General features: G+C 33.3%; 1 long non-coding RNA gene across 1 annotated transcript; it reads right to left on the bottom strand.

Moving 5' to 3' along the window:
- Window positions 1-6,092: 6,092 nt before the first annotated feature.
- LOC148789367 (uncharacterized) lies at window positions 6,093-9,177 on the bottom strand. The gene is made up of 4 exons (XR_016067702.1): window positions 8,291-9,177; window positions 8,030-8,084; window positions 7,135-7,402; window positions 6,093-6,341 (listed from the first exon to the last, which is right to left on the bottom strand). It is a non-coding gene; the product is annotated as an uncharacterized LOC148789367 (long non-coding RNA).
- Between the last annotated feature and the right edge of the window lie 257 nt (window positions 9,178-9,434).

The raw sequence follows: 9,434 nt of genomic DNA on the forward strand, positions 1-9,434 counted from the left end.
TAAGGGTTAGAGCATGGTCCTCGTCCAAGGTATATTTTCAGGCACTCTATTTGAATTTTTTCCTGAATTTTCCTTTAGCCTGGTCCCACAAATGTTGGAGTGGAATTAGTATGGAAATCCGTCCTTTCTCTCATCGGTTGATCCAGTGGAGGATCATTGGAATATGTACTTCCTTCCAGAGGTGGTAGTGCTGGAGTTATCTCATTTGTTTGGATATTGACTAAATCCACGATCCCGAGTTGCGAAAAGGATTCTGCCAATTCTTGTATCCGCTCTCGTTACCTCCATTATTTTATATATTTGATAGATGCAACAATCAGATCTTCTCTAGACTTCGGCTTTGGAATCTCCGTGGCTTTGCCCTTCTGGTGTAGAAGAGTACTGTTCGGAGGGCGTCCCTGATTCCCTCATGTCTGGATCTAGATCTCTCAGGGCTCTCTCTTTGGTTTCTCTTCAGATCTATAATCTGCCTTCACATCTATAAGGCCCTTGTGTAGATCGGGAAGGATCTTAAGGACCTCGTCTACCTTTTGGTTCAACGATTCTATTTTCATAGGTATATGGATTAACCTATGTCCATAGTTTTGAACTGTCTTTTGTATCTCCATCAGATTTTGGGAGATTTTCGATGTATTCGGCTTGAGTTCTTTCCAATCAGTCATAATTTTAGAACGAAAATTATGTAGGAACTTACCCATTTTGCTTCTCCTTGCTGGGATTCTACCATGGACTTCACTGGAGTGTAAACGTCTCATTGCATTTCCTGGCAGTACTTGTCGAACTTCAAAGTTTCTTAGCCATTCTTGTTCTTCTTCTGGCGTGAGAAGTCTTGAATCAATCCTCTTAGGGCCGTTGTAACACTTATCAAAAATTTTCATTAGAAATTCTCTTCTTTGTATTTCGAGAATTTGAAAATATTCCCTGTTTTTAGAGTAACTCGAACTTTCGTTTGGTTCCATTTTCTCTCAAAAAGTCTCCTCCATTAGTGGATAAATAACATCAAAATGTAATATAATCATATATTTGTTCAATAAACCTAGGCTCTGATACCATTCTAGGCGAGCATAGGTGAAAATATGCATAAAAATACAAGAATAGTGAAAATGGACTAAAATTCGCACTTGAAAGTATTTCAGGGGTAAAATGGTCCAGGATTTGGCCCAGATCCGTTCAGATTCCATCAGCGGACCAAAATTGAACGTTTTTGGAAAGTTATGGGACTATAAAATCGCAAAAGTTAAGGGACTAAAATAAAATCTCAAAAGTTAAGGGACTAAAATGAGAAATGGCCAAAGTTAGGGGGCTATTCTTGCCTTTAATCCATATATATATATATATATGCACATAATCATCTAATCAATATGCACATGTAATCCCAATGTCATAATAGGCACAATCAACCCACAATATTATATATATAGATATATGTCAAACACCACGAAGTGATCCATCACAAGTAATCCCCATACTTTTACGTTTTCTTTATACACACAAAATGTGATTTGTATTCTAACTAATAGTGAGGAGAAAACTGCGTACTGGTCTGACCTGACTTAATATAGCGTTTTGACCTAGCCTTGACAGGCAGACACCTCAAAGTCTATTCCTAAAAAAAATGTCAGCAGATGAATGAGTCTGCTATCAGTAAGTAAATAACCAACCCTATGTACATATGTATATCAAATACATCCCAAATAAGATAAGTAGGCAACATGCATGGAATATGGTCAATTTAATTCCAACATAAACAACTTTATTTTATCACATAGCTAACTCGCAATAAAACAATCAACTAAACTCCCCTTTTTTTTCCTAATTTGCTTACCAGAAGGTGATATTGTGTTTTTTCCATAAACTCAATCTTACCATTTTATAAGTTCAAGTGAATCCCCTTGACAGTCGGCTCATCAGTCTCATTTCGCATCATAGCTCTTTCAATTCGCATGATAGCTCTTTCATTTCACATCATAGTTCTTTTCATATCGCATCATAGCTCTTTTCGTATCACATATTTTTCATATCGTATCAAAGCTCTTTTCATTTCATTTCTTTCTCATATCACATCATAGCTCTTCATCTCATTTCGCCTTACAGGCTTTTAACAAGGGGTATTCATACCACAATTATGTTCAATTTCCTCCATTCCCTCATTTCCACATATCACCATTCTATTAAACAACTAGTAATGTAAAATCATATATCAATATATTCTCATTTCACGTGCACAATATCGACATCAAAATAAATCATCCACCACTCATATATTTTCAAATAGATCAACTTCAACATGAATCACAAATTTATATAACAGTAATATCAGCATAAAGAAAACATATATTGATAATACTAATCATTTACTTACCTCGACCTTACAATGCTTTTATCTACTCAATTGATAAATGCCAGTGTTTTCACCTTATTCCCATATCCTATAATAAGTTATATCACATACAATTAATATATTTAGAATATCGTAATTTTTTTTGAACTGAATATTAGATATTATTCGCACAATTTCTAATGATCCTTTAAATTTCATTTTTATCGAAATATAAATCTTCGTTCTAGTTCTTCTTAATAACTAGACACTCTAGCCTTCGTAAAAATATTTACGATTTATCACGTAATTCATAGAAATTCATTTAATCAAACCCTTTATATAACTATCGTTTTTAATAACATTCCTAAATTAGGTTATCATTAAAAACCTCATTTTTTCTCTTTAATAATATAATATTTTTTAAATATAATTTCTATATGAATATTCTATTGATTTCTCACTACTATATAATTTAATTAAACAACAATGGGTAGAATTGCGTATTTGGTTAATAATTTTGATGAAATTATATAAATTAACTATAGTAATATTTAAATCTAATTAAATTTAATAATTTAATTAATCAACGATATGATTTTTATATCCGATGCAATATTTATTTGACACTAATTTAAATAGCCAAACTCGTAAAATATTTCGGTTAAATATTACATCACTCAATATACTAAATATTTAATAAACAAACTAATTAAATAATATAACTATATAAATTAATATAAATTAAAATTACAATTTTCATACTTCTGTTTTTTATTTTTTCCGTTGAGAGAATTGCAATTTTTTACTTGTTTGTGTATTGTGTTATGTATGTGTCAGTATTGTGTACCAAGAACAAAGAAAGAAAAGGAAAGAGAGTGAGGCGGTGGGGGGTTGATGGCCCACCTTCCCCCCTCAATTCTCTCTCTACTCTTTATATTTATATATATGTATATATGTATTATTTACTAACATATATAAAATATTATTTTTATTTTATTTAATTAATTTTTTCTTAAAATACCCATTATGTCCTTTTTAAATTTTCTTAATTAATATAAGTTATCCCCAAATATTATAATGAATTCTAATTTAATCCATTCACATTTTAATATATTCCAATTATGACCTATAATTTATTTACTAATTAACTAAGTTTCGTAAAAATTTATCAATTAATCCTATAATTATGTATTATAATCGTTGGGGCACCACACTACCACAAAGAACTTCACCACCATTGTCTTTCTCTTAGGCTTCTTTCCCATTGAAACCGGCAAATCAATCGTCCCTAAAGGTGTTACTTTGCTACCTCCAATCCTATTAACAGGGTATTTACAGGTCGCAAGCTAGCTACCCCAATCTCTATCTTTCTTAACACATCCATAAACAGGAAATCTACGGAGCTCTCGTTATCAACCAGAACTTTGTGAACCACGAAGTTTGCTATATCCATTCTTAGAACAATGCGATCATTCTGTGACCCCCCCCCCCCCCCCCCGTGTCTAAATCTCCTTTCCTAAAAAAGATCTCCTCTACTTTTTTCTACACTTAGAATTTGAAAACTCCTCCTATGTATCTCAAAGTATCTAGCATACCTTTTCCTCGCTCTTCCCGAGTCTCTATCCACAATGCCACCTGCTATTGTATGAATTACCCCTTTTTATAGGGGCATTATCACACTGCTCCTCCTCCTTTACATCTTTTCCTCTACTGAACCTCTCTTTACTTCGGGACCAACTCCTCACCTCATCCCTCCATTCCTTTGTTCTTTCTATCTCTCCTTCCTTTGATTCATTCAAAACGTACTCCCTAAAATATCCTTATCTTACTAGCCTCTCTAACTCATCTTTCAACTGATAGCAATCCTCCGTATCATGCCCTTGGTCCCTGTGTTTACCTACAATACTTGTTCGAGTATCTTTTTGTTGGTGTTCCTCTTGTCTTTTTTGGCCACTGCAACAAGTTTGACTTTTCTACCATCATCATAGCTCTTGCTCTGGTAGTACTCAACGACGTATATTTGTGATATTTTGGCTGATAACGCGCTTCCCTTTTTCTTTCAGATCGAGTCTGCCTCTCTTTTCCCCTATCCATCCTTCATGGCATTCATCTCCTCTTCGTTTATGTATATTTGAGCTAATTGCATTAATTATTCCACATCCTCTGGAGGACGCCGTGAAATGAGAAAGATCCTTTTCAAGCCATGTATTAATATACTAACCATCATATCTATTCTTAAATCATGAACCTCTAAAACCTCGTTATTAAACCTCCCTATAAAGCTGTTTAAAGATTCATCCTCCCTTTGTCGAATGGTGAAAGGTAGTTCGCTGACCTGTTTATCTTTTTTTCGCTAGCAAAATGGAAGGTGAAGTTTTGTATCAATTGGCTACAAGAATATATGGTTCCACTCGACAAATTGGTGAACCATTCCTGTAACTTTTCTATCAAAGTTGTTACAAAGAATTTAGCATTTATAGAGTTAGTTTGACTATACAAATTCATTACCAGTTCAAACGCAGACAGATGCTCTTAAGGGTCATTAGTTCCGTCATACTTAGGTAGGTCTGGTAACTTGAAGCTCGGATCTACTACTTCAGTGAGAATTTTGTTAGCTAACAACGAATTCCTATTTTGCACGACCAACTCTCCTCGCCTGTTTAATTCAATTATCTATTGACCCAGTCTCTCTATTTGTTTTCCATTTTCTTGCACCTCCGGTCGTGAGATGGCTGGCTCTCTGTGTTTTCCTCACTTGCTAAATCTCGTATCTGATACATCCTTCTCATGGGTTTTCTCAAGTCCATGCTCTCTATTGTGCTCAACTTGACTTGTCATCTCCTAGGGATTATCCGCCATCGTCTTCCCTTTACCTTGAAACAACTGTCTTTTTACAGGTCTCGAACAGCTGGTGAAGTCGTTCTTCTCTCATATTCTACTATGGTATTTCTATTGGCTGCCTGAATCATACGTTGTAATTCCTCGCACGTTAAGTGTACTACCTTTTCCTCCTGCCTCATTGGGGCTGGCTCCCCTTGCTCCTGCTATGTTAGTTCTTCCATAGGAGTGTGTTCCCCTCTAGGAGTTCCTTTCAACTCGAATGTAAGTGAATTGTTTTCTCAATTTCCCAAAGATGGCGGCAACTGATTCGCATCTCAGGTCATCAGCTACCTCGCGTCCTCGGAAAGGTTTGGGACTTAAGAAAAGAGAGCAGATTGTTAGGCTTGTGAGGAGGTCCCCAACTAAAGACTCTTCGATGTAAGTCAGTGAAGATATTCAAAATAGAGGAAATGATCTTAATGCAAACTTAATCGAGCTCAATGCGATCTAATCTGGATATTTAGTGCCATATATTTCTTCCCATAAATGTACTAAACACGGGATATTTATAATATTTGGGTGGGTTTACATGCCTGTCTGAAAGGTCCATTTTCATTATGCCACGTGTCTGCCCTTTTGATTTTCATTTTTCATTTTAGATAGGGGGTAATTTGATTCTTTTTCCAACACAAGGGGTAATTTGCTATTTTATTTTAAATAAGGATATTTTTTGCTCATTTCTCGAATCACAAGGAGGTAAATTGCAATTTTCCCAGCAAATAATGCCTGCTTTGAGCGCATTTTCATCATTTTAATAGTAATTCTCTTAATCCCCATCAGTGTCCATGCATCACAAATTATATGTTTCAAGGGCAGAACTTAGGACCTCAGTATTGGTTGTGCCACTCTATATAACTAAACAAAATCACAATTGAAGATGTCCAAAATGTAATTTGCCAACAATATCACCAATTATAACAACTCAATGAGCACATGGCATAGAAACGTATTGCACATTTAGCACAGAATTAAACCAAATAGAAAGGAGAGAATGAAATCATTTAGATTACAAGCCGAAACAATGCGCAAAGTAAATAGACTTTGAAGGAACCACCAAATCACCTCTAAGAGCAACAACATGAAAACCTCCACCATAGTTGTTGTTTATGCCTTATAGCACCCAAAGCAATTCCACGTACACCTACATTCATGGGAAGATCATCATGTACACAAAAATCAAAAGCACCTACAAACTACATATGGGATGGCTTTCGAAATGGGTGAATTATAATTTACCGAGATATGATATAGAAAATAGACAAACCACCCATTTGTGCCAAAAGAATCATCAATTTTATCTCTCCCAAAAATTAAAAAATTGTGCAAAATGCCCCCATCAAGCAAGCAGTTAGCATCACGTGCCTTGGGTGCAATTTAGATCTTGTTTTATATATATAAAAACGGTTCAAATTTAATATGATCAATTTTTCTTGTTTTAAAATTATTTGTATTTCAACAATTGATTTGAAAAGATATGCCATAGATTAAATAATATATGATATGGACCTTAAATTACTAAAGATAAAATATGAACCATTGAATTATATTATATAAGATCCAACGGTTACAAAATAAAGATATAAAAAAAAAGAGAGGAAAATCTGCAATTGCATAACACCACTCTCGTGAAGGGGGTATTTTGTACCTTTTTGAAACATCGAAAGGGTAAATTGTTATTTTAATTTTATTAGAAAGCTATATGCCTATCTTTCATATCACAGGTAAGTAGATGCAATTTAGCACATTTGAAATACATTAAAGTCACCTATATATGGGAAAATTATAGCCCGGAGCCGACTCGACCAAATCTGAATGAATTATATAGCAAGTGCAATATAATTTAGGTGAAGTGACCAATCATAGAACAGGTGTATGCTCTGTGATTAATTTGATTTGATCAAATCTGATTCAGAAAAGAATTTTTTATATATTACCTTTTAGAAGTCGAACTTGGTTTCTCTGGCTTTTCTTTATCTACCCTTGATAATGTCACGGGTACATTTTGGATGTCTGGTTCACAATATTCGCATTTGAAGTTCCCTTCTTTTCTGGATCGCAGGTGCTCCATTGCGCAGTTTTCATGGGTCAAGGCGATGATTTTGCAGTTGCATTTTGTCATAAAAATATTTTCGTGTTGAAATATGTTATTAAAACAGAATCTGCACACTGCTTCCTCTTTATGGATCTTCCCAACCTGTTCTCCTGATATATAAAACACGCATGAAAATTTTAAAAGTAAATTACATCTAGCCATTCGCAACCATGCTCGCTTTTATACTGTATCATATAATATTTTTGTAAATTTACTATTTTAATTTTATAAAATTTACATGATTTTTTTTGTCGATTTTGTTGCTAGAAAAATATCATGCGAAAAGTATCACGTCACATTGTCCTTAAATATCACATGATCACATATGCACTGCATGTGATATTTTTTGAGCAAAAAATCAACCAAAAATGAGTCTTCTATGGCAAAGTGCAAAATTTACAAAGCTGAGATGGTAAGTTAACAAAAAAAAAATTGATAAAAATAAAACGAGTATAGTTCGGATGGTAAAATATAATTTATTCGATTATTAATTATTTCTTAATCATGTAGAAATATTAGTCAAAAAACATCACATATTAAGATAGTTATACATATTTGCCTCGTTTTGGCCATTATAGTAAATTTCCATCATTTATGTACTCCAGTGCAAAATTTTTAAAATAATAGAACAAAATCACGAAGATAGATTTATACAAAACTAACATTACTAACCTCATACTTGTAGGACCAAAATTGTAATTTTTTTTATTTTTATTTTTGCCTGAATAATTATGTACCTTCAACTTTGGTCTGAGGTGCTAGCTTAACTCTCACATTTATTTGTTCTTCCTCCTGCAAAATTTCATGAAATTAAATAATTTTATACTATTGAAATTGAATTACTCTTGGAAAACGAATATCTTTTGACGTGTCTATTCATGAGGCTATGTATGGCCAAATTAAAATTCTCAAGTAAGATTTTGTGATTGTGTGGTTTTCAAGTTATTTAAAAATTAAAAATAAATAAATAAATAAAGATTTCCAATTATAGAACTGACCTTCGATGATATCCCTCGACGTAGAGACCACGGCTCAGAACTTTCTACTTCATTATAGAACAAGTTATATGAGAATAAGAAAAAGCAGAAAGCATAGGCTACACAACTATTTGGGTCACAATGGAACAAGTTAATCGGCCCAAGATTTATGACCCGAGCCAAATATTATTGTTGAAAAATTTGACATTATAGGCCTGGATAAGGCCCAAGATTCAGGGTTTTTTTATTACTAATTATTCTTAGTACTAATTTTTACATAAATATTGCAAATACTAAAATTACGAAATCATTGTAGCAACATAATAAAATTTACAATTTATGGTCTTAATATCATCAATTGTCATATTTTTTTTGTTACTAATATTGTTGGAAAATTTTCGTTTCAAGTAATTGAAAGAACATTTTGAAATATAATAATCGAATTCAAAAATCAAAAGCAATTAAAGCCACGTTGGAACGAATAATATAAAACAATTAGAAATGTCATATACGACAAGAAAATTAAATTCGAAAACTTACAAGGAGAATTGTATCGTAACAATTCTCAATCCAATTATAATCGTTAATTTAACCGAATAACAGAAGTATTGCTTGCCTTCACAAAAATATGCTTTCTCTATCGGTGATTCATCCAGTTCAATGGAATTTCTCCCAAAATAGGACGATTGCAGTTCTTTTGATTTTAGCACCATAACAAAGAACATCTCGATCAAACACTCACAAGCTCGTTACTGAAACTAAGTTCAAATTTATAAAATATTTTTATAAAGAAACCGAGAGAGATCTTCAAGAAATAGAGAGGAATTGTTCCAATTTTGTTTGTGGTTTTTCCGGACATGAGGAATGGCCTTTATATAGGCATGGCCACAGCTCACCTTAAATCAGCCAATAATGGCCTTAATTTTGCCAAATAAAAAAACCAATTTTGATCAAAGAAACAATTCTGTAACAGCAAAGTGATTAGGGGCCATAATGAGGATAAATGGATTCAAATCGAAATTCAATTCTATGGACGTTTGTAACAGCAAGACAGTTGCAAGGGACATAATGAGGTGCTGTGATGTTTTAAATCAAAATTCAATTCTATGAGTTTCACTTAAATTCAACAAATAATACAATAAATTATGCCAATAACTAGAAAAAT

This window comes from Sesamum indicum, linkage group LG1, assembly GCF_026168435.1.
Source record: "Sesamum indicum cultivar Baizhima isolate 11 linkage group LG1, ASM2616843v1, whole genome shotgun sequence".
NCBI classification, from domain to species: domain Eukaryota; kingdom Viridiplantae; phylum Streptophyta; class Magnoliopsida; order Lamiales; family Pedaliaceae; genus Sesamum; species Sesamum indicum.